The sequence below is a fragment of the Pan troglodytes genome, chromosome 8 (genome assembly GCF_028858775.2).
Source record: "Pan troglodytes isolate AG18354 chromosome 8, NHGRI_mPanTro3-v2.0_pri, whole genome shotgun sequence".
In the NCBI taxonomy this organism is placed as follows: Eukaryota; Metazoa; Chordata; class Mammalia; order Primates; family Hominidae; genus Pan; species Pan troglodytes.
In genome coordinates, this window is record NC_072406.2 from 60,985,839 (window position 1) to 61,010,819 (window position 24,981).

Sequence of the window (24,981 nt, forward strand, 5' to 3'; positions counted from 1 at the left end):
GAATACAAGAGGGCAGCTCTGAGCTTGGTGGGGTGAGGGCTCTGAGGTGTAAAGTGAAGTCCCACAATGCTCAGCAAGGTCTCTCCACACTCCATGGGATGCGACTGCAACATTCCAAGCACTGCACATTCTCTGTTACCTCCTTCAGTGCTCGGCCTTGGGTCAGGTGACCTCTGCTGGGTCTCTTGGAGTCTCACCCTGTGCACACATAGGAATCCTTGGCCAAGGGCACACACAATGAGTTCCCACAAGGCACACTCTCCTCAGGAACCTGCCCTGAACATACCAGAGCCTTCAGCAGCTTTGAACTCTGACTTAAACCTTTTCAGTTCAGGGAGACTACTGTCTCTGGGGCCCCACCTGCCTGCATCATAGCAGAAAAAGCATCACTAGAAAAAACTCCAGGGCAATTGTGGGGCTCACCTTGTGTGTTTTCCTTATCTCAAGGATCACAGTCTTGCTATTCAATGCCTGAAAACAATTATCTTGTGTATTTGAACTATTCTATAGTTGCTTTCAATGGGAGGGTATGTCCTATACCAGTTATACCACCATAACTGGGTGCAGAAGTAAAACTGTCATTTTGGGGCAATTGTTTAAAAATCAGAGAATCTTACATTGCCCTTTAACAAAAATACACTTTTACATTAGCAGTTCATAGTTGCCCTGGCTGCTTCAGTGTCTTAGCTTTGGCAACTCTCTCACTAATAATAGCTTGCATTTGCACAGCCCTTTTCAGTATTTAAAAACTCTCTTGGCCGGGTGCGCTGGCTTACGCCTGTAATCCCAGCACTCTGGGAGGCCGAGACGGGCGGATCACGAGGTCAGGAGATCGAGACCATCCTGTCTAACACGGTGAAACCCCGTCTCTACTAAAAATACAAAAAATTAGCCAGGCGAGGTGGTGGGCGCCTGTAGTCCCAGCTACTCAGGAGGCTGAGGCAGGAGAATGGCGTGAACCCCGGGGGGCGGAGCCTGCAGTGAGCCGAGATCGCGCCACTGCACTCCAGCCTGGGCGACAGCGAGACTCCGTCTCAAAAAAAAAAAAAAAACCCTCTCTTGCAAATATTATTTGATTTGTTCCTTCTAACAAGGCATTCATTCATTCTGCAAATAAGATGTCAATTATCTCAGTTAAGATAGTGAGAATTTCAACCTTGAGTTTCTAGCTCTGAATTTAGTGCTTTTTACCTGCCTGCTGCTGGCTACCCGGCAAGGTGCTGGGGTGGGTAGAAGGTAGGAGACCTGGGTGCAGGTGGGCTCTCCAGCAGACTTTGCGAGATCCCACTATGACAGACTCTCCGCGCTTCCTCTGGGCATTCACAGGCATGGGGTCCTGACCTGTCCCATGCTGGTCACCCTTCCTGCCTCTGTGGAAGTTCCTCTGCCTAATCCGCTCTTACCATAGGCCTCTGATTTCAGGCAATATCTTCTTGTAGATTTTATTTATGATTTCATTGGTGACAATGACGAGGGGTTTTCATCATATACAACAAACACTTCACTGCAAATTCTCTAAGGTTTTCTCTTTCCCCTGGCTGGCACTGCATGTATCCTTTCAATTTCTCTTTTCTTTTCTTTTCTTTTTTTTTTTTTGAGACGGAGCTTCGCTCTTGCTGTCCAGACTGGAGTGCAGCTGGATAGATCTCCTATTTTGGCTGCTGTCTACTGACAAGTTTGCATTGGTGGAGGTTGAGGTTTTGTGACAAATGTTATTTTCCTCTTTAAACCAATCTTGGAGCTTTACTCCATGTCATAACAAGTGATGTTGTTGCTGCCTCTCAGTCAGTCATGCATGGTCCACTGGTTTTGTGAGCTAGAGACAAGCGATGAGCTGCACTGAGGATCAAGGATCAGGCATTAGCGCTAACAAGTGCCCTTGCTCTTTGGCAAAATTCTCCTTTTACAGAGCACAAGCAGGATTGTGTATGAATGGACATGCTTGTTTGTACTGTGGAGATGACGTTATGGATAGGTGACGTGGATAATTCAGCCTAGTTTATATACTCAGAGGAATGAGAATTTGGAGTCTGAGTTTCAGAGATTTCCATTCTATGGTTTTAGATGTCCTCTCATCCTTGCCTCAGTGTTGGCCGCAGGAGGACTCCCCTCATTGGTGGTTCAAGTTCTATCTGAGGATGGGGGAGGAAGAAATCCAAGTGGGCAGCTCTGAGCTTGGTGGGGTGAGGGCTGCCCAACCCATGCCATGTCCAGGGGTGCACTTAAACGCACCTCTGATTAGATTCACCTAAACACCATCATTGTTCTCATTTTGCCAGAGGCCCAGAGAGGAGAGGTGTGCACCAGTGGTCACACGGCTAGTGAAGAGGGGACACAGAATCCAGACCTACTCTTCTAGGGCTGGGCTGTACTTTCCATTTTGTCCTTGGCCCCAACCAGCACCGCTTGACCACGGAGGCTGCACAGCCCCAAGGGGCCTTGCTGCAGAACCCAAGTCATCCGCCAGAACTCCAGCAGCTCCGTGGTCGGCTGGAGAGTGGGCAGAGTCAGGCATCTGCCGGCTCTCCACTTCTGCTTTCTCCAGGAAATGAGCAGAGACCCAGCTCGAGTGATTCAGAGTGAAACGGCGCTGAGGACTGACGATGCGGGGCCGGGTCCTCTTTCCCCGAGCCTGAGGGGCTGCGGCTGGGGATGAGGGGGCCCATGCCTTCTGATGTCTACAGGCGCTGACGGCCACCCCTCCAGGTAGGCCACCTTGCTCTTGGCCCAGCCAGGCCAGCCTAGAGGTGGGCATATCGGCACCGCCTGTCAGCGTGGGGCCTACTGGCTGCCTCCTGGGAGGCTGACTATGGGGCACATGTGACCCAGTGCCTGGTTTGGGTTTGTGAATGTGGGAGAGGAGGTGAGCTGGGGAGCAGGAAGTGTGTGTGGCGTGGGGGGCCCATGTGGTCAGGGCCACTCCAGGGCCTGGGTCTGCCTGAGTGTGTGTCACTGCTGAAGTTTGGGAATCAGGCTGGGCTCCAGCAGCACTCCTCGACCTCTGACGGCAGGTCAAGTCCTTTCTCGGGGTCCTGCTATGAAGGGAACCCTGGGAAGGGCTGACACGGGCTTTCCTGGTTGTCGAGGGGGCGGAGAGAGCAGGCCGACAGGACAGTGAGGCTCGCCCTCCAAGCTCCCGCATAGGCCTCTGAGGAGGGCAGAGTCGGAGGGCCATTTCCAACGGGCCTCAGAGGGAGCTGGTCTATCCCGGCCCTGTCATTACTCCACTGGGTTCTGGTAAGTAGGTGCCTCCCTGGGCTCACTTCCCTCATCTGAATTATTATAGCAAACCATTGAAACGCCTGCATTTTCTGCCTAAGCAGAGCCACCTGCTCGGTAAGGACTGATTCTTCTTTTCCCCTGAAATGAAACTTCTAGAACACTAAACCGATCCTTTGTCCCAACTCATCTAAAGTGTGGGGGCGCTGGTTTGATAACTAAGGGCTCTATGCATTACCCTTTCCACGGAGCACACTAATTTTAATATGAGTTTATGTATAGTCATTCATTTAGTTATTTAACAAATAGGTATTGAGAAACCACGCCCTGCCAGGCTCTGGTCAAAGCGGACAGGGGTCTACGGTGCTCAGCAGGTGGGAGAATAGCAGGTAGGGTGGGGGTCTTGGGAGAGTGGGGATGGCTCTAGTCTTCTGAGAGGGGACCTGTGAGGGAGGCCGAGTCCTGTGGGTTTCTGAGAAGTGTTCTTGATAAGGGTCTGGAGGAGGAGACCTCGTGGAGGTTGGTGTGGCAGAGCCGGGTAAGGGGCATGCCTGGGGTTCTGGCCAGAGAGGTAGGGAACAGGGTCAGGTCAGGGAGGCCCTTCCTGTCTGTCCATCCTGAGCACATGGGCTATTCTTTCATGAACTTGGAAAGATTTTCTGTGTTGAAACAAAAGAAAATTTCGGCCAGGCGCAGTGGTTCACGCCTGTAATCTCAGCACTTTGGGAGGCCGAGAGGGGCGGATCACCTGAGGTCAGGAGTTCAAGACCAGTCTGGACAACACGATGAAACTCCATCTCCAAAAAAAAAAAAAAAAAAAAAAAAAAGAAGGAAAGAGAAGAAAATTTAGAAAGACCATAATAAGATAGAAGTAATAAAAACAGCATAAACCCTGTGTGCTGACACCTTAGATTTTTTTAAAGATCAGCATCATCTCTGAGGTCCTCTTCATGCCCATCTTTCACCTTCCCTCTTCAGAAGCAGCAACAGTCCAGAATTTTGGGTTTATTGTTCCCTTGCTCTTTTTTCTAATTTTACATCCCATATTTAAATCGCTATATATGTATGATTGCAAGTTGTTGAACTCTGTAAACATGGAATTAAATATTCTTTTAAAATTTGCCTAATTGGTTCAAAAGTTTGATTCTGAAATTTCTTCATATTGTTGCATGTACCTGTAGATAATTAAAGTTTTCTGCAGTACAGTATTCTATTAGATGAGTGTACCTCAATATATTTATCTGAGATGCTGTTGATGGCATTTGAGGTATTTCAAGAGTTTATTTTTTTTTCTATTATAAGCAGTGCCGCTAGAACTATTTTTGTACATGCATCTTGGGGCGTGTGTGTAAGAATTTATCTTGGGTATATACTCTAGAAATAGAATTGGTGGGTCATAGGTTATACATATCGTCAGCCTTACTGGATGTCACCACATTGTTTTCCAAAGTTTTTGCCTCATTTTACCCACCCCTCAGCAATGCACCAAAGTTTCTGTTGCTCCACATCTTCATCAACATTTGATATTGTCTGGTACTGTATTTCTGCCAATCTGGTAGAAATGAAAAGCTATCTTAGCATGTTTTTAATTTGCATTGACCAAATTACTAAGGTTGGGCATCTTTTTCATATGTTTATTGGCCATTTGGAGTCCCTTTTCCTGTTCACATTTTTTGGCCATTTCTCATCGGGTTACCTGTCTTTTATCCTATTGATTTGCCATAATTCAATACATATTCTGGGTACTACTTTTTGTCATGTATATATATAACAAATATTTTTCGTTTGTTGGTGCCTTGTCTCCTTATATTCCTGTGGTTTTTATTAATGACTGAATTTCTTAGTTTCAAATAAGTTTATCCACCTGTCGCTTTATGATTTATACTTGTTATGTGTTATCTAAGAAATTCTCCACTATAAGGTTGTAAAATTATTCTCATATTATTTTCAAAAAATGTTATAATATTACTTTTTACACTGAAGTCTCTAGTCTACCTGGAAATGGCTTTTGTGTATGGCGTGAGGTGGGAAGAAACTTTATTTTATTCTGCTTTTCCCATATGGATAACCAAGAGTCTTGGCACCATTTATTTAATAGGCCATTCTTTTTTTTTTTTTTTTTTTTTTTTTGAGATGGAGTCTTGCTCTGTCACCCAGGCTGGAGTGCAATGGCATGATCTTGGCTCACTGCAACCTCCACCTCCCAGGTTCAAGCAATTATCCTGCCTCAGCCTCCCTAGTAGCTGAGATTACAGGTACATGCCACCACACCTGGCTAATTTTTTTTTTTTTTTTTTGAGACAGATTCTTGTTCTGTCACCCAGGCTGGAGTGCGGTGGTGTGATCTCGGCTCACTGCAACCTCCACCTCCCAGGTTCAAGCGATTCCTCTTCCTCAGCCTCTCCAGTAGCTGGGACTACTGGCGTGCGCCACCACATCTGTCTAATTTTTGGGTTTTTTAGTAGGGATGGGGTTTCACTGTGTTGGTCAGGCTGGTCTTGAACTCCTGACCTCAGGTGATCCACCCACCTCGGCCTCCCAAAGTGCTGGGATTACAGGCATGAGCCACCACACCCAGCCTAATAGGCCATTCTTTAGTCACTGATCCATGATAGCTCTGTTGTGAGTTGAGTTGTCATGTGCATGGGGGTCTTGCCTGGTTCTCTATTCTGTCAATTTGTCTAACCCTTTGACAATGCTAGACAACATTGTTAACCACAGGTTTATAATAAATTTCGGTATCTGGAAAGAGCCTCCCCATTCTTTTCTTCTTCCATCCTGTCTTGAGAATTCTTGGTATTTTACTCATTCGTATAAATTTCAGAATTGGCTTTCAACAGAAAAAAAATCTATGTTCAGATTTGACTGGAAATATAATTTGGAAAGAAGTGATATCTTTATGAAAATGACTTTTCCAATTCATAAACGTGGTCTGTCTCTCCACTTATTTAGGTCTTCTCTAAAGTATTTAAATACAATGTTACTATTTTCTTTATAGCAGTGGTGCATATTTTGACTAGACATATCCCTAAGTGGTTTATATTTTTATATTGTGTCAATTGTCATTAAAATACATTTTTGGACTGTTGCTATTTGGACTGATTCTTGTTCAAAATGCAAGCATTTTAAACAAGAGTCATTTTAGGTGTCATGTGAAGATTGTAGGAGACCAAAGGAAGAAGCAAGACTATCAGTTCAGAGGCTTTTGCAATAACCCAGGCTAGAGGTGGTGGTGGCTTGCCCCAAAGTGATAATAGTTGAGATAATGACAGGTGGTCAGAGTGGTCAGGTTCTAGATACTTTTTTGAGGGTAGGATTTGATGACATTTTAGGTATAGAGCATGGGAGAAAGAGAGAAGCTAAAGATGACTCCAGAGTAACAGGAAGAATGAGATTATCACCTACTGAGCTGGCTTGAGGGCAGTAGAAGCAGATTTGGAAGGTGGTGGTGATTCAGAAATATGAGTTTGGTCATACAAAGATGGAGATGCTTGTTAGACAATATGTGAAGAAATGAAGGATTGGCACCCTCCACCCCCACCCCAGTGAACTTCATGGTAGACAAGCAAGGCAGCTTGGCCAACTGGCAGAAAGAAGGAAGATATCTTGTGTAGGAGGGTAAGGAAAATGAACTTCTCAGAGTTCCTAAAGCCACACCTTAGAGCTGCTACCCATTTTATTTACAATTAGGGGCTTGCATTTGTAATCTCCCTCCAAGTGCTATAAACCATCAAAATGCAGATAGATGATATCTCCTAAACCCTTGGCTGCCAGTCCCCTTTGAGGTATCTGCACTCCTTAAAAACTTAAATATCAAAGTCTAGACCTTTGTTATCCAATACAGAAGCCACTAGCCATACTTGAAATATAGCCGATGTGAATTGAGATGCACTGTAAGTGTGAAATACACTCCAGATTTTAAAGATGTTACAAACTAACAACAAAAAATTATAAAATACTTCAGTACCTAAAAATACTGATTACATAGTGAAAATATTTTGGATATATTGGGTTAAGTGAAATATACTTTAAACATTAATTTAACCTATTTATTTTTATTTTTAAAATGTGTCTACCAGAAAATTTGAAATTACACATGTGGCTGGAATTTGTGCCTGGCTTTCTATTTCTAATATTTCTATTGGACAGCAGCCTTTAGAGGAATGATACTTCTTGTTTTATGGCCAGAGGCTTTCATGGGAATAGAGTTTGAGATGGATGAGAGGTAGGAGAAGTGAAAAGCCACTTGAACCAAATAATTCCAAGGAGAAAGAAAATATACAAGCTAATAATAATGGGTTTAGTACCTAAATAAACCAGGGACTTGTACTTGCAAAGTCACTTAATCCTCAAGATGAGATAACTTTCATTATTCCCATTTTACAGATGAGAAAATGGAGACTCAGAGACGTAAGGTTCTTTGCCCTTGAAGAGTGAGTGACTGAGCTGGGATTTGATCCTAGTTCCACCTGATTTTGAAGCCTGTGCACTTGCATTAGACCACACTACCACTAAAGGGCTGAAGAAGCTACACTTCTAGAAAGGAATAGTGAACATTTGGCAGGAGTATGACAGTGGTTCTTCCCTCTTGGCTGAATGATTAATTCTTCTTTTGAGAATTCATAGGAAACAAAATCATTGCAGCAGGGATCCTTCCCCTCAGCATTGCCCATGACAGCAGTGGAGACAATCTGAGCATCCAGTTATTACAGAGTGACAGTCAATTATGGGTGATCCATCAAGAGGATGCTCCATGGTCACTAGGTCTGATACTTTAAGGAAAAGGGCAATGTAGAACATGTTTATGATATGATGGATGATTAATGCAATCAAATCATTTTCACATTAATTACAAGCAAAATATACTTGTGATATGGGATGTTTGGGGTGTTGCTTTCTCTGGCCAGAAACCTCTGTGGCCAGTGGCACCTTTGCCTGAGTTCTTGTCCTGCATCCAGTAAGAATGAGGGATGCAGTCATGTGGAGGGTGAGCAAGATGAAGAGGAGCTTTATTATGTGTTAGAACAGCTAAGAGGAGACCTAGTGGGTAGCTTCTCTCTATAGGCAGGTTGTCCTGATGAGCACTCAGCTCTCAGCAGAGGGGATATGTCCTCTCTGCAGCTGGTTGTCCCTACGTCTGCAGCTCTCAGCGGAGAGGAGGCCCTGGAGAAGGTAGCTCTTCTCTGCAGCTGGTCCTCCTATAATCTTCCCAGCTCTCAGCAGAGAGTAGCTCCTCCCTGCAGCTGGTCATCCAGTCATCTCTCCATCCTCTGCTCTGTTCTGGCTGAACCCAGGGTTTTTATGGACCTCAGAGGGGAGGAAATGAGAGCCAACTGGGCCATAGGTGGCCATGAGCAGCCTGAAAAAGACAACACAAGTCCCCACTCTGGTTTGTGGGTCTGGTAGCCCAGCCCCCAGCCTTCAGGCCCTCCTTGGCTTGAAGGTGGGACCTTACCGGGGCCCTCCCCCCTCCACCCAGGAGCCTATCTGCCCCCTGCTGCCTTCCATGGTGCCCTGGCTGTTCATGCCAAGGGACACCTGAAGGCCAGTGCAAGTGGCCTTCAACCCCTTCCCCTCATCACAGCCTGAGGCAGGGGCTCCTGATCCTCACTGGGTCCAGGCCAGAATTTGGGACAGGGGCAACATCAACAGGAGCTCCCCCTGTTGCCAAGGCTGTCAGGACCCACTGGGGCAGAGCTAATCAAGGGTCCGGGCTGGATGTAGGAAGTGGCAGGCTCGGTAGTCACCCTGACTTAGGGTGGCAGACTGAGACATTGCCCTGGGTGTCCTGTGCAGAGCCTCCTCCCAAGGCGCAGGAGCCCAGCACCCTTGGTGTGGGCTGGCTGGGTCCCCAAAGTGGGCACCACTCCCACTTTCCACCCTGGCCCCTAAGCCTGACCCTAGCTCCACACTGGCACCCCTCTCTGCCTGACCATGCTGCTCTCCTGTCACGCTGCTCCCCTGCTGGCCGGCTGGCAACCCGGCCTGGCTCCATCATGGCAGCCCCCAGCGTAGCGGGCTGCTGGAGCTGGGGGGCTGTCTGCCTCCTCCCTTTGCCCTCCCTGCAGTGGCTGGCATGATGGCAGTGGCCGTACCAGACTTCCTGCTGCTGCCATCACTTGGATGTGAAAATTAGTAGGCATAAAGAGAAATATTTGTTGATTTTTGTGTTTTCCTTGTAATAATAAGAATTTCTCAGTAGCGCTCTAATATCGACTTTTAAAAGGATAAGCACAAACTAGAAAGGGAAATGTAGTCAAAGATAAAGGTATGTACACATAAAGAAATTGTGTGGAGGATGGCCAAAACATGTGAGCAATTAGTAACGTTGAAACACGCTGCCAGGAACCCACTGATCAACTGTGGACAGAATCCAGGGAGAGTGGCCCTGTGTGCAGAAGGCTGCAGGGTGGCAGATGCTATAACAGAGGCAGGGTCGAGCACCCCTGCAGCTGTTTGTTCCCAGAGTCTCTGTCCTGAGAATGCCTGTTCTTTAGGAGAAGGAGGAGGGTAGCAATTAAAAGAGTGATGAAGCCCAGGATGGGGGGTGTGAGCCTCAGGGCACAGGCTCCTAAGCCACCCAGGAACCAAGCCTGCATGTCCAATGTATGCATAGCAGCTCCACGTGGTCTCAGCCTTCGAGGGGTGTGTACGGCGATTGAATGGCCAGGCAGATCAGGGTGGCAAATGCCCAGATATTCAAAAGGGGAAAAGCCCAGGGCGCTGCCCTGCTGTCAGATCACAGATTCTTGTATTTCCTTTTAGCCTCACACACCTGTGGGCCTGTGGGCCAGGACACCTTTACCCTATCGGAGTGACAGGAACAGAAGGGCGGGACAGTGCCCCTAGGTGAGTCTATACCTCTGCCAGTGGGCGGGATCCTCACAATCACCACCCTGGAAGACTGCCTTTGTTCCACAAAACACTTCCTTCCTCACACAATTGCAAGTGTCTGAATCATCTCATTTTTGAAGTGTGTATTTAATGTGATGATTTTCCCTCCCAAAGTGCTTTAATTAAATGACTGTGGCATTTTATAATTGATAGAGACTTTGAATTGAGGAAATACAAGAGTGAGAAAGACAGCGTATTCATGAATAACAATGACATTAAGGAGGAACGGGATGGGAGCCGCAGTTGTTATAGGCAGTAGGCACTGGGGAAAATGATTGATTTGGGAATTAATGCAGGCCAACCCTTGTGCAGCCTGCCTGACTGTGCCAGCCAAGGGCTTTCACTGCCTAACTTCTCTTTTCTCCTGTACATGGGACAATCAAAGCCCTGCTGCCTGCTGTCTGCCTCACTGTTCCATTGTAATTACTGAGATCGTATCTTGACGCAGCCTTGAAAACTGGAAGGGGCTGTCGCCTGCTGGTGATGGCTGCCTTCTAATGGCAGGATGGCCCAATAGTGGGAGCAGTTTGAAAGTGGAGAGGAGCAGGGTTGCTTCTTGTGTTGAGGGGGGCAGCCATGAGCTGTGTCTGGAAGGTGGCATGTTTGGACCGTGGTGCTGAAGGGGGAGATTTCCAGGCAGAGGAGGTGGCCTGACTGAAGGCAGAGGGGTTATGGTGTGAGTGATCAGTGGATTCAGCTTAACCCCACTGAGGGTGCAGGGAGGAATTAGGCAAGGAGGGGGTTGAGTCCTATCATCAGGGCCACAAGCTTGGGAAGTTTCCCAGAGAACATGGGAGCTGCGGAGGACGTTTGCTCAGGGGAGGGACATGCTGGAGTTGTGCTGTAAAGTCTGACAGTGTGGGGTGGATGGGAGGTGGAGGGGAGCCTGCAGGCAGAGACTTGCTATGGTGCAGCCAGGGGACAGATGAGCAAGCAGAGGTGTTGGTGCCGGGCCCACTCTGGCCTACCAGCCTCATACAGGGCAGGCCCAGAGGACCTGTGTCACCCAAGCAAGTGGCATTCTCAGGCCCCTTGACCCCTTTCTGTTCTATTCAGATGCCATCCTCCCACCTCCTTCGGCACGTTGAATAATTAAGAAAATTATTCCTGGTACATTAAGAGGTCTGCCTGCTTGTGGGAGACTCATTCTGGTTAAACAAATATTCAGCTCTCAGAGGAGAAATCTGAAGCTTGTGAACCTGGGCAAATTTGAACAGCCGAACTTCACTGGCAGACACCTCTTTAAGGAGCATCTATTCTAAACGCTTCATGTTACAGGTGGGAAACTGAGTCACAGAAAAGCAAAGAGACTCAGCTTGGAGGCCGAAGCCCCCACTTCCAGTGGCTAGCAGTATATTTCCTTGCTCTTCTCTTAGGTGAAAAGCATCAGGAGCCAAGCTGTATCTGAAAGTGTCTCTTTTTCTCTTTAACCTAAAAGCAGAGTTTTCTGGGTCCAGGTTGGCCTGGCACAGGAGAGGACAGGGAACTCAAGAAAATGAGTCACTCTATCTGTGACATAGGTGGTTTGTGCCCTCACTTTTTTGTGCTTTGATGATTCCGGAGAACTAAGAGATCTTTAATTCCTGAGGAGCCAGGCATGCATACTTCCAGATATGTTTCAAAGCTTCACTTGTGATTTTTGTGTGTTTATTCTGACCAAATTATTCTTGAAATTTAATAAGCTAAATGGGATGATTGTGTGACCAAACCAAGCCATCTGGAAATGTGTCAAAATCTTTCTTACCTTAGCACGTGAGATATAAAGGATCCTGCAAAGTTTCCCCATCATTTTCCTTCTCTGGGAGTTTGGAGGGTGAGGAATCGGATGGGGGCTGCTCAGAGTCTGGAGACATTCCTAATAGAGTCCCTGGCTAAGCTTTCTGCCCTGTTCCTGCTCATATCCCTCCTAGTTGGACAAAGCCAGGTCTAGTTAAGCCCAGCCTCTCCTGTGGCTTTGTTTCTCCCTCCTCTTTTCTCTAACCTGCCCACTGGGTAGCTTATTTCTACTTCCCTCCTACTCCCTCTTCAAAGCCCCTGCTTCTGTGACACCTCTTCCACCACCCCCTAGCCTCCTCCACCCCCACGTATTAGAGCATCCCTTTACCCGTCTCGTCTCCCAGGAGGCTGTGAGCTCCTGGTGGCAGAATTACCAGTGACAGGCAGCTGCCAGCTGCTCCTGTCACTCTCTGCTGAGAGCCCCACAGTGATTCCCAGGACCGCTCCGTGAGACAAGCACCATGTCCATGTCCATCAGCTTGCCACTCCGGACTCTCTGCAGGGCCCTCTCACCATGCACTCACTCAACCCCTGAGCCCCTGTCCCTGCTTTTTCTTGGACACCTCTGCCATTTGCCAGACACTCACTCACGCTGCCCGGGGTGCCTGTCCACTTACTGCCAGGGTCCATCCTTACTCTTCAGTGTCCACCACTGGCACCATATGTCCTAAGAAGCCCTCCCAGACTTCTCCACCCTCCCCAGGCTGGGCCATAAGCCTCCTCTTGCCCCACAGCCACCACCACCCTGCCCAATGACTGTCCCACTGCATCGGCTTCCTTGCTGGCCCCCTGCTCCCCCTGAGCTTTGAAGTCCAGGGTGTGGACAGAGGGTGATCCTGCTCCTTGCATGTTTAATAATCCAGAGACCCACTACACGGAACATGCCAAGTAGAGCAGTAGCCCCAATGGCTTTGCCTGGAGGACAAGTGACTGACACTGAGTGTGCTGGTATCTGTGGAGGGAATGCTGGCCAAGGAGTGTCCACGTTGTCCAAGGCTAATGAACCCTTATCCTTGAGGCTCCCAGGGATCTGCTTTTCTCTGGGGCAACAGTGCAACCACAGAGTCTTGTTTTGGGCCTCCCAGCTTGTTGTGTGAGCTGCGGGCAGACAGCAGGTCTGGCTTGGATCTCCTATGGCTGGGGGTCAGCAACAACTGTGCAAGTCCAGCCAGGGACTCCCTGCAACACTGCAGGCTTCAGCTAGTACCATGGCATATTCCACCACCACTGACCACTGCCTGAAGCCAACCTTGAGTGCTGGAAGAGGGAACCTGGGTTTGACCTTGATTCTGATGCTTGTCAGCTGTTTGATTTCAGATACATTACTTGTTTTCTGAGTCTCGCTTTACCCATCTGTACAGTGGGAATAGTAATGCCTACCTTACAGGTTTTCTAAGAGTAGAGAACATTGATGTCTCTGTTAGTAGATGGTCACTTTTCCATGTCCTTTCTTACCTAAGGGAACACTTTCTTACATTTCAGTGGAGACCGAGCCCTGATCGGCTCCCAGTTTAGAGAGGCTCACCACCTTTCCACAGGGACTGGGGCTTCTTGTAACCTGTGCTGTCTCCAACTCAGGTCTTTGTCCCCATCATGATAGCTCAACCATAGCCAAACTGTAGGGGTCTAGCCAGGGGAACTGCTCCCTGGCCATTTTTGGCAATGTGGAAGTAGGTACACATACCGAGATACAGAACCAGCCCCTTCCACAGGACACTGTGAGTTCCTGTATTCCGTTGCTGTTGCAAAAACCATAGAGGTGTGTGCTGACCAGGAGCCCAGTGAGGACTGGAATCAGAAAGAGGAAGTTTTGAGAGCCATGGAAGGTTTGCTGACCTGCCTAGTTCCTTCCAATGGGAGTCTCCATCTTAGTCTTCAGGGGATCCCCTGAACTTCTGGAAAACACCTGCATTGCCTCAGTCTCCTCGTGGGTTCTTTGAAGCAGGTGTAGGGCCCTGGGCCCTGCCGTTCTCTGCCAGCAGGCACACTCAGCCCTTGGCCCAGGTAAGAAGTGGGGACACTCGCTGATTGGTGATGTCTAGGGCAGCACCGAGGTGATTGCTGGAGTTATCGTGAGTCCAGCAGCTGCGCCTGCTCCTGGCACTCCCTTGAGGAGGTGCTGGCCATGCAGGGCCCACAGGGAACCTCCTGAGTGGCCCACTCCTTGCTCTCCCACCTGCTGTCTGCAAGGCTGCCCCTGACTCCACCTGGCCCTGATGTGGCATTCCCCCAACACAGGCTTGGTCTTGGAGGCAGCCCTCCTGCTCGTGTCTCCACATTGTGTCCTCGCCAGGGCCAAATCCTCACATGCAGCCCTGTCTGGCCATGCTCAGGCCCACATCTCTACGGCCCTGTCCTGACATCCAACAAACCAGCTCCTTGTGAGGAGACCCGAGATTGGACAGACTCAGCGGCCAGCCCAGGGGGAGGTGATGAAGGCAAAAGGAAGGGTCTAGGCTGGGACTAGGGCAGCTGACTCAGACCTCAGGGCTGAACCCCAAAGATGGATGGAGGCCCCAGAGCACACTTACAAAGGCCATGTGGGCTGAAGCTCCCAAGGGAAGTGCAGATTTTAAGAGCTTCGAGGCAGCAAGGTGCAGAATGCAGAAGAGGCCATGCAGTGCGCACTCTGTGGGCATCTAGCGTGTACTGGACACCCTCTCACATATGTTGGCTTGCTTAATTCTTTCTGCAATGTTGCAAGGACGATATTGTTCCCATTTTACAGCTGGAGACATTGAGGTTGAGGGAGCCTGAGTCGCTATGGTTACAGGTTAGGAAGAGGTGGAGCTGGGATTTGAATCTGATCTATGTGATGCTGCTCTGGGTTGGCCTGGCCTTGGAGCTCAGGAGGGGTCAGACTGGCCAGAGGGACTAGGTTCAGGGTGGTGGTGGTGCTTACCAGCGAGTCAAGGCCAGAGGTTGTCACACAGCCCAGGCTAACAGGCCCACTCCTAGATACATGGAGCTACTTGAGGTGGGCCTGGAACACTCAGGTCTCACCCAGCTCACAGGTAACTTAGGAGCTAATGTCAGGGCTCTGGACAGCAGGCCCTGCCATGAAGCAGTAGAGACCTAGCAGGGGCTCCCAGCTCCCTTCCCGACCTGCTTTGTGATGTTCTATGAGCCACCCACATCTCTGGGCATCACAGAGCTCTGGGGGTCTTAGCCTCCCGTGTCTTCCTGGCCCCTGGCCTCACCTGGGGACATGTTGCAATCACCTTAGACCTTGTAGCCAACACTTACACATGGCGCCACTCAGAAGTAAGTCACAATGTTGGGGAACCCGGCCTCCGAGGTGATCTGGTGAGTGGCCTGGGTGGGCGATGGCTGCTCTGTTTCCAAGCTCACCAGGCATCTGATGTGCAGGTGTGCATCTAACAAAGATGCACGTGTGACTTTTTGGAGTCAGATGCACATCTCATTGGGTTATCTCCAGGGTCCCGCCTTCTTTCTGTTTCTAAGGCAATCCCTCTAACCAGAGTGATCATGGCCCCATACCTCCTGGCTGTTCTTTCTTCTTCTCTTTCCTGTTCCAGGCTTGGTTTACTGCCAGCCAGGACAACCTTTCTAGAATGGTGTTTCCTGGGCCATTTTCCTGCTTAGTACTTCCAGGGTCTCCCCATTACCCAGAATGCCAGGTCTAACCATGCTGGCCTCCCTTTTCTGGTCCCACATGACTTCAGGTGGCATCTTGTCCCACGGCCCCCAGGTCACCTTGGCCTGTTTGCTGCATGTCTGCCTCCAGCTTGCTTCCTGCCTGGCCTTCTCTGAGTAGCCCTTCCATCCCCACGGGTGCGCCTGTCCTCCATGGCCCCACGCACATTTGTTCTCCTACGGTCCTGTGCCCCAGCTCTTGAAACGGCCTCCGAGGAGGGGATGCGTTGTCCATTACAAAGCCCCTCCTGTGACCTGCTTCTCGACAGGCCATCTCTTGGTGTCTCCCAGCAGCACATTTTTTCAGATGAGGATTGGCACTGTGGAGAGTCACTTCTGAGATTCCACAGCTCATGGCATGAGGAGCAGGAGCCGGAATGCAGGACTTGATGCCAGGTTCCAATTTTGCCTGCCCACGATGTCTGTCTTCTAGCGTGGGAGATTGCACCAATGTCCTGCACATTTGAAGCACTCTGATGTCACTCTCCTGTTCCCAAGCGTGCCAGGGCTTGAGGCTTGTGGCTGTGGCAGTGACAAGGCCCCTGTGACAGTCCTGTTCCAGCTTTCTAGTGGGTGGGCCTTGCCTGTGCAGATCAGACCAAGATTTCCATGAAATGCTCTTTCTGAGCAGCAGTGGCCTCCCGGAGGAACAGTGAGGGGCAAGAGGCCTTCACCCCACTTCTGGCATGACACTGAAGACCTCTTTCTCTTGGGGGCCCTCTGTCTACCGTATCATGCTCAGTCTTTGCTCAATTTATTCTCAGTGGGGGAGACGGATTGAAGGTGTGGGGTTTATCCACAACCCCAAATATGGTTCCTGCTTTGCCTCATGCTTCTAAGAAGGCAAAGTTTAACGCTGTGCATGCCAAGTGGTACTGGTTCAATAAACGCTGATGGGAAATGTGGACAGGTCTGGCGGGTGAAGGGCTTTATCCAGGACAGCCATGCTGTATCCGCCGAGGCTCTCCAGAGAAACAGAACAATAGGATGTGTGCATGTGTGTAGGCAGAGAGACATTTATTTTAAGGTACTGGTTCACAGAATTGTGGCGGCTGGCAAGTTTGAAATCTTCAGAGTGGACTGGAGACTCAGGGAAGGGTTGCCGTGAGTCCGAAATCAGTCCACTGGCAACTCTGGAGGAGATCAGAGGTCTCTCATGAAATGCACTATAGACCTAGCCGGCCCGTGCAGCCCCAGAAAGCACATGCTACAGGGCTCACAGCCCCTGCCACGTCTCCATTTCCTCCTCCACAGACAGCCACGCTCACCTGGTTTTTGCCCCAGGGGGAGGTGAGGTCTGGGAGGTGAGGAGAGGGAAGTGGGAGGTGGAGGGAGCAGAATGTCTATGGACAGGGCTCTCAGGGTGACCATGGAGAAGAGGGTGGGGCCTGGCCATAGCCACTCTGAGACAGCAGGCAGAGAAGGAGATCACACACTCAGTGTTCAGAGCTTTCAGTGTTGGGGCTTGCAGCATGGGGACTTTGGAGCCAGCAGGGGCAGAGGCACAGGGACCTATTGTAACATCCAGTGTCCCTCCTGTCCCCTTCACACCCCACACGCATACACACCAGAGCTCCTGCTGTCAGTTAATACATCACCGATGTGGGCAAGGACTTTCCCCACAGTGGAGAGTGGGGAGAGGAGGGGCTCCTGTTTTGGAGGAGCTAGACAACCTCAGAGGGAGAGTGGTGGAGAGGTTTTGGAGGCAGACAGATCTGGACCTCAGTGAGTTGCAGGCTCCTGCTCCCAGCCTCAGTTTCCTCATCTGAAAATGGTATCCCTAATGTCCACGTCTTGGAGTCATCATGCAGGCTGAAAATGCAAAAGTGCAGCTGGCCTGCCACACACTAAGCTCCCAACAAGGCTAAACTCCAGCTTTGCCTGAGACACTTTAGCCTTTCACACTGTGCTTTTTGTTTTTGTCCTCTTGGTCTACTCTCTGGGCTGAGAGGTGAGGGTGAGGGGTGATCAGGGCTTGCAGTAATGCTAGGTAAAATCTAGATGATAGGATTCTTCTGCTTCCAAAGTCCCTCTCCAAGGCTTCTCCTCAGGTGGTGGTCCTCCAGGTGTGGTCCCTGAACCAGCTGCCTCCTCACCTCCTGGGAACTCTTCAGAGATATAAATTCCTGAGACCCACCCCAGACTTACTGACTTGTAAACTCTGGGGCTGGGGTTCAGAAATCTGGTTTTAACAATCTGTTCAGGTGATGCTGATGCATGCTGAAGTTTTAGAACCACTGCTTTCAGAACAGTTTCTCCAGGAGGGCAGGTTTTAGGCTGAAGGTTCACCTCCCAGCACCACCCCAAGGCTGGCCATCAGCAGGCGAAGCATCTCAAAGGGAGTCTCAGAGCACTGGTCCTTCAATCAGCTCTTTCCCCAAAGGCCCACAGGAAAGCCTGGAGGCTGTCATTCCACTGACATGAGTCCCCTCACCTACACTTCCCTCCTTTGCTTTGTACGTTATATAGACTGTGCTTTGGGGGCCCTTTACCACATCCTGCAGGAGCTCCAATCCTCTTGCCCAGTTTCTGCAAATTCTCAGGGTCTTATGTCCTCCAAGCTACTTCTATCTCCTGATTTCTCTGATCTTGTCACTGGGTCTCATCTGTGTCCCCTTTGTTTACAATAGTGTTCCTCCCTGCCCGGAACTAACCCAGGTGTGGAACACAGAGCTTCTGTAATTGGCATCCCATAATCCCTCCAATACAATGCCATCATGTGGCAAATGTTTACTGAAGCCTTGGCCCAGAAGGGAATTCTCACTCCTGAGAACACCAGCTGCGTGAGCACGCCCAGGGATGCTGCGCAAACGCACCATGCCTCCATCTCATCTCCACCTGGGGGTGGGAGTGTGTGGGGTCATGACAGTTCCTGTGCCATGGGCTTTTGGGAGAATTAAATCACGTTAGGTGGGCACAGCCTTTGGCAGGGGGCCTAGTGCGGAGCTAGCACTCAATAGATGCTATTATCGTTATGATTTTATCGTGGTCATTAAACTGGATGAATTATTTTCTCTTCCTTTATCTTTTATCTATTTATTGATTTTATTTATAAATTTGTAATTGTAGTACATACCACAATCTATAAGTAACATAACATAAGATTCACCATCGTAACCATTTTTAAATGTATAGTTCAGTGGCATTGAGTATATTCACGTTGTTGTACAACCATCAGCACTATCCAGCTCCATTACCTTTTCATCTTGCAAAACTGAAACTCTGTGCCCATTAAACGCTACCTCCCCATGCACCCCTCTCCCCAGTCTCTGGGAACCACCATTCTCCTTTCTGGCTCTATGAATTTGACTGCTCCAGGGACCTCATATCAATGGATCACACAGCATTTGTCCTTTTGTGACTGGTTAGTTCACTTTGTGTAATTCTCTCAGGGTTCATCCATGTCGTAGCATGTGCCAGAATAGTCTTCCTTTTAAAGGTTGAATAATATTCCATTTCATTGATTACACATTCATCTATCATTGGACACTGGCTTGTCTCCACCCTCTGGCCATTGAGAATAATGCTATTAGGAACATGGGTGTACACGTGTCTGCTTGTGTCCCCACTTTCAATTCTTTTGGGTATACTTTTACTTTTTGTAATTGACCTACCTTGTCTATTAGTTCAACCAGTTTGATGTAACAATCAATAATAAACATAGTATTTTTAATTGGATGCAAAAGTGGATGAGAACTTAAAGGACAGTCTCCCCACTTGACCAACGTGGAGGCTGAGGCCAAGGAAAGGCCCTGAGTGAGTTCTTATCTGAGGGTGGTTTCTGTGGACAGGAGCCTTGACCTGTCCCCAGCTGGTGGCATCCTGAGGAAAGAGGAAGTGTGGTTAAGGTGGAGCATGTGGACTTTGGAGTCAGATGCACAGAACTTGGCTGGTGGCCCCGTGGGAAGCTATGGAACCACTCTGAGGCTCTTTCCAGCACCTGTGAAATACTACTGTTTACCACCTCGTGGGGTGTTGCTGTGGAGATAAAGAGAGATGATACAGAGGTAAAAATGCAGAGCTACTATAAAGTGAGCTCTCAGGGAGGGAAGTCACTACTTTGATTAAATAGAGATTTCTATCCCCACTGTACAGGATAAAAGCTGAAGCCAAGGGACTAAAATCCCCACCTCTGGCTTTTCCATTAGTTCTCTTTCCACCTCGGTACATGTTTTCTTAAAGTCAGGTTTACTGAAATACAATTTACATAAAAATAATTTACTTTTTTTAGTGCACACTTTGGACAAATGTAGACAGTCATGTGACCACCACCAAGTAACTCCTCCTCCTGAAAGCTTACTTCATAGTGGCTCTGCATTTTCATCTCTGTATCATCTCTCTTTATCTTCACAGCAACACACCATGAGGCAGCAAATACTAGCAGTATTTGATGGCTGCTGAAAAGAGCCTCAGAGCAGCTCCATAGCTCAGAACTGCTACTAAATAGCAAGTTCTGTGCAGCTGACTCCAAAGCCCACACACTCCTCCTTGACCACTTTCAAGATACAGGGCATTTCTATCCCCCGCAAAATTCCATCCTGCCTTTGTAGTCATTCCCTTATCCCCCGTCGCTGGCAACCACTGATCTTATTTTCTCTCCTTAACAATTTTGCCTTTTCCAAAATGTCATCTAAGTGGAATATGACAGTGGGTAGCCTCTTGGGGTTGGCTTCTGTCAGCTGACAGAAGGCCTTTGAGATGCAGCCAGGGTGCTGTGGGTGTTAGCCGTGTGTTCCTTTGTACTGTAGAGAGGGATTCTGCTGTATGGATGGATGATGGACCTGAATTCATTTATTCATTCATTCTGTGAGGGGCATTTATGTTTTTTCCAGGTTTTGGCAGTGATGAACAGAGCTTCTAGAAACATTCATGTATAGGTTTTTGTAGGAGCATAAGTTTTCATTTCTCTAGGATGAATAGCTAGGGGTGGAATTCCTGGGGGTATGTTTAACTTTCCCCGAAACTGCCAAACTTCCTTCCAAAGTGGCAGTGCCACGTTTGCATTCCCACCAGCAAGGGTGAGAGTGGTGGTTGCTCTGCACCCTTGCCATCATCAAGTTTTGATTGCTTGTTGAAGACATACTAATTGGTGTGTCCTGGCATCTTGTTTTAATCATCATTTTCCTAATGATGATGCTGTTGTCTGTACTCAGTATTTCTGACAGTGTCAGCTGTGCAGGTAGATGTGAACGCTGTTCATAGTACATCACCTCTGTCTCTCTCCTCTTTTTAATTTGGTTTTAGATTGTAAGGTCTCCTTGTTGATGTGAAACCATGGGGAAGAGGGAAGCAAGCACTAGCCCCACCCTGAACATGTTTTAGGAACAAGAATGGCTTTGCTATTTATTTATTTATTTTGGAGCGCTCTAGATTGAGGCCAAGACTCTGCTGAAAACAGGGGCAAGAGTGTTTGGATCGGCTGACAAGCAGTGAGGCACTGGCTTTTGCATGGAGAGGAAAACAGATCATTTACGGCCATGCATGCGAAGCCACTATTCTATTTTGTATCATCTGGTTTAGAGGCTTCCCCAGCTCCAAGGCCTGAGGGCCATGGCCCATTATGGAGATGGCAAACAGGCAGTTTCTGCACCTGGAGTTTATAATCTGGAAATGAGAATAGTTGCAGAGGCTGACAAGAAATGGGGAAAGAATTTTAATCTTTAATTTTTTCAAAGCAACTCTTTGTCTGCAGGCCCCAGCTTTTCTGCAGAAGGCACTGAGTCCCAAGCTAACCCTTTGGGTCATTCCACATGTCTTCTTGCTCCGGGGCAGCTTTTCCTGGGAACAGCTTCTTGGCATCTTAGCTCCAAGGGCGCTGCTAGATCACATCTCACATTCTGAGACTCCCAACTCCGCAAATCACTCAATAGAAAGTCAGGGATGAAAACAGTCATCAAAATGTTTACTTAGCAGCCCAAATATCAGCAACCCAGCAGTTGCTTCATGCTCCAGATGTTACCCTTCATTGGGGCCGCTGTGCGCAGAATGCCTGGTGTGGGTTGTTACAATGCAGAGCGAGCTCTGATGATGCTATGTATCCCTGCAGGGTGGGTGGGGTGCAGGGTGAGGGTGGATAGTGACACCAAGAGACCTGGGGGCATGCATGGCCACTCCCAGCACTGGTGCTGCTGAGGTCACAGGGAATCCCTCCCTCTTGGGTCCCTGCAGGCTCACCATCTGATTCCCTGCACATGGCACAGAGGAAGGGGAGACCCCATCACATACACACAACCCACAGACTCTGGGCTCCTGTGGGGGTCCCTGCAGCCCTTCAGCTTCTCACTATGCTGGACCTCTTCCCATTGTTCATGCAGGAAGGGCAGAGAGGGACTGGGATCACCGGGACCATGTGGATGAGGAGAAGCCAAGTCTCAGAGAGGGGAAGTGACTCAGTTAAGACACCACAGGGGCCAAGTTTGACTTGGACCCCTGCCTGTGACTCCCATCCTGGCCCCACTGCCCCCTCTGCCTCGTGGCTGTGTGAGAAGGCAAGTTTCTGCCTCAGGAGAGCAGAGCTTCCAACCTGGCTGGTCAGGGATGTGGAGGGCCGGAATGCCATGTGCCCTGAACCCATCCAAGCTGGGACACAGCACGGCCGGCAGGGAGGAGTGGTCTTGTCTTTTCCTGGAGGCTCTGGGACTCCCTGCAGCCTCCTGGCCTCTTGCTCTGCCAAGGCTATATTTCCCTGAACCCTTCCCCTAAAAGCCCACCTGTCCAAGAACCTTTCCAGGGTAGCAAGTCTTCCCCAGCCTGTGTGACCGGGTATAGTAGTTTGCCAAGCCCCTCTCCCCATCCTCAGCCCCAAGCAGCCACAGTGTGAGCCCAGCTGCCTGTGTGCACTGCTGGGGGTGTGCTGGGCAGCAAAGCCTGGGCTGTCCACAGACCTGGGGGCTTCTGCTCTGGTCACCGACTGGCGAAGGGACCCTGGCCAAGTCACCTCTCTGCTCCCACCTCAGTACCAGCTGTGGACGAAGGCTGCTAGCTTTGCTGTCACTGGATATCAGAAAGATTACATGAAGAGATGCATGTAAATGCCTGCACTAAGTAGGTGCCAGTAACTATGCATTCCCTTAATCCTAATAGTGACCTATGCCAAGCTGACTAATGCTAGAGGGGCCCTGTGAGAGGACCTGTTGTCATCCCCACTTTACAAATGAGGACCATGAGGCAGGGATGGGTCTTGCCACTTGGTCTAAGCCCACTGTGTTCAAACCCCAGCAGTCTGGCCCCAGAGTCTGTGCTGGGAGCCAAACATGTCTGAGAGTAGAATCTCCAGGAGCCAAGGCCCAGACGTGGTGTCTGTTTAACAGGTTGATTTTTATGAAAAATGCCCTGAGCTCAAGTTCCCACAGTGGAGAGTGAAGTCGGGGGATGGTTGGGAAGCACAGGTTTGGATCCTGTTTTTATTTAAAATTTTGTTCATCATGGATTTCTTGACATTAACTTTGATCTCTAAAACTGTTGCATAAAATTATCAGTTTTGGCACCTCCTTAAATCTTGTGCGGAGGTGAGTGCCTCCTTCATTGCCCTACCCTCACCCTGGCCTCGCCTGGGACTCCCACAGTGACCCTAAGCCCCGATGGGTCCCTTTTCACCCTGGATAAGAAGAGGCTGCTGGCTTGTAGGTGGGGCACTTCTTGAGAATGAGACGGATGAGAGTGTTTTTTTCTTGCTGTTCTTCACATGGCCTGCAAGCCTACTCCCTGTTTCCTTCTCTTTTCAAATAAAACTGGAGCAGGTGTGGCACGATCAGCAGATGAACAGGAGGTGGGGCAGCTGCAGCTTGGCATTTGAGTCAGATGCTGCTGCCACGCAATTTCAGGGGTCCGCATTTGTTAGAAATCCTTGTTTATCAAAAATCTTTGCCGATTCAAGTGAAGGTGAGTCAAGTGTTTCACTTCAGCAAATGTGGCTTCTGCACTTCAGAGGAGAGCTGGGCGGTTTCTGATCCTTTCTCTGGATCTCCAGCTAAGTCCCCACCCATCACAGTTCCATATTCTGCCCGATGCTCACTTGACTTGCCACTTGCTGGTCCTGAAGATGGGGCATGTTAGCATGTCCTCAGACATGGTTTACTGATAGAGCCAGTTAGTAAAGCCTGCAGGTGTGGCCACAGAATGAACTTTATATGGTAGAGACAACACTAAGCTTGCTGTTACCATGGCTTGGGGCTGGCTCTATTGGTGCTAGGGATGGCAGTTTGGTTGGACATAGTGGCTTTCAGAGTCCTGGGGAAATCCTAGTAGAAATCTTGGAGTGGGAAAAATGAACTTGTTCCAAAGAGGGGTCTAGGCGAGAGAGAGAGAGATTGAGATTTGGGTGCCATCAGCAAGTAGGTTAATTCGTTCACGGATTCATTTATACTTTCATTCATTTATGCAATAACATTTTATTGAGAATCTACTCTGTGCCAGCCCCTGCTATGGACATAACATCCTTGCCTTCACAGAGCTAATGTTTAGTGGATATGTGGCTCTCAGTGGTAATTAGAGCCATGAGAATAGCTGAGACCTCCTTACAAAGAACCCATGAAATGAGAACTCACTGGAGTCTGACTCCAGAACACCAGCTGCAGGGAGCTCTGCAGGAGACCAAGCCTCAGATGGAAACATACTTAGCTCCTCACTCTGCAGCAAATGCGCAGTGAGAAACAACAGAGATGCACTTGCTTTTGATTTTATTTTACCTGTCAAATCATCAGGGTTAAAAAAAAGGGTAATAAAAAAAGATTACACATAGGGAAGCTCGAGCTCTTGTACACTTATGTAGAAGGAATGTCTGTCCCTTGATAGGATTGGTGTTTCAGGAGGAGCCGTTTGGAAATATGGATCAAGAGGCTGGAAAATTTATCTATCTTTAGATCCAACTATTTCCTTTTAGAAATTCAGGAATGGATTAGGATTTGTTATTTTATCATGAATATATAAAAAAGACTTAGACATGAGGATTGTCATTACAGTATTTTTTTATAGTACTGAATAATTGGATATCATTTAAGTGCCTAAGTGTAAGGGCTTATTAAATAAACAAGCAACATTACTCTATGGCCACCATGCAGCCATTAAGAATGAAGGCATTGAGGATCTTAAGTGATGTGGAAAATATTCATGATGTGCTGTTTTGACTACAAAGAAAGTTATGGACTAATTTATTAAAAAATGGATTGAGAGAAGATATCTGTAATTTTTAAAACTAACAAAGGACCAGCTTCTACAGTATACTCTCATGAAGCAGCAAGAGAAAGGCAAGCAAGGAAAAAATAAGCAAAGGTTATTAGTAGTGAATTCACAGAGGAGAAATGCCAAAAGGCTAACAGGCATGTAAAGGGATGCTCATACTCATTAGTAACTTAGAGAAATGCAAATTAAAATGACAATGCAAGGTCTCTTTCCTTCAATCAGATTGCAAACACTGGAAAGCTGGGTGATGCCAAG

At 48.5% G+C, this 24,981-nt stretch overlaps 1 protein-coding gene across 12 annotated transcripts in view; it reads left to right on the top strand.

The window, feature by feature from the left end:
* Positions 1 to 2,343: 2,343 nt before the first annotated feature.
* WDFY4 (WDFY family member 4) overlaps positions 2,344 to 24,981 on the top strand; it is a 298,286-nt gene continuing 275,648 nt past the window's right edge. For 8 of the 12 annotated variants that reach the window (XR_010146870.1, XR_010146871.1, XM_016918236.4 and 5 more), the window contains exon 1: positions 2,344 to 2,706. The gene's annotated coding sequence lies outside the window, so the exon portion shown is untranslated. Of the gene's footprint in view, positions 3,238 to 9,984; positions 10,069 to 24,981 lie in introns of all 12 variants that reach the window. The other 4 variants (XM_016918238.4, XM_063781765.1, XM_016918235.4 and 1 more) reach the window with 3 other exon arrangements.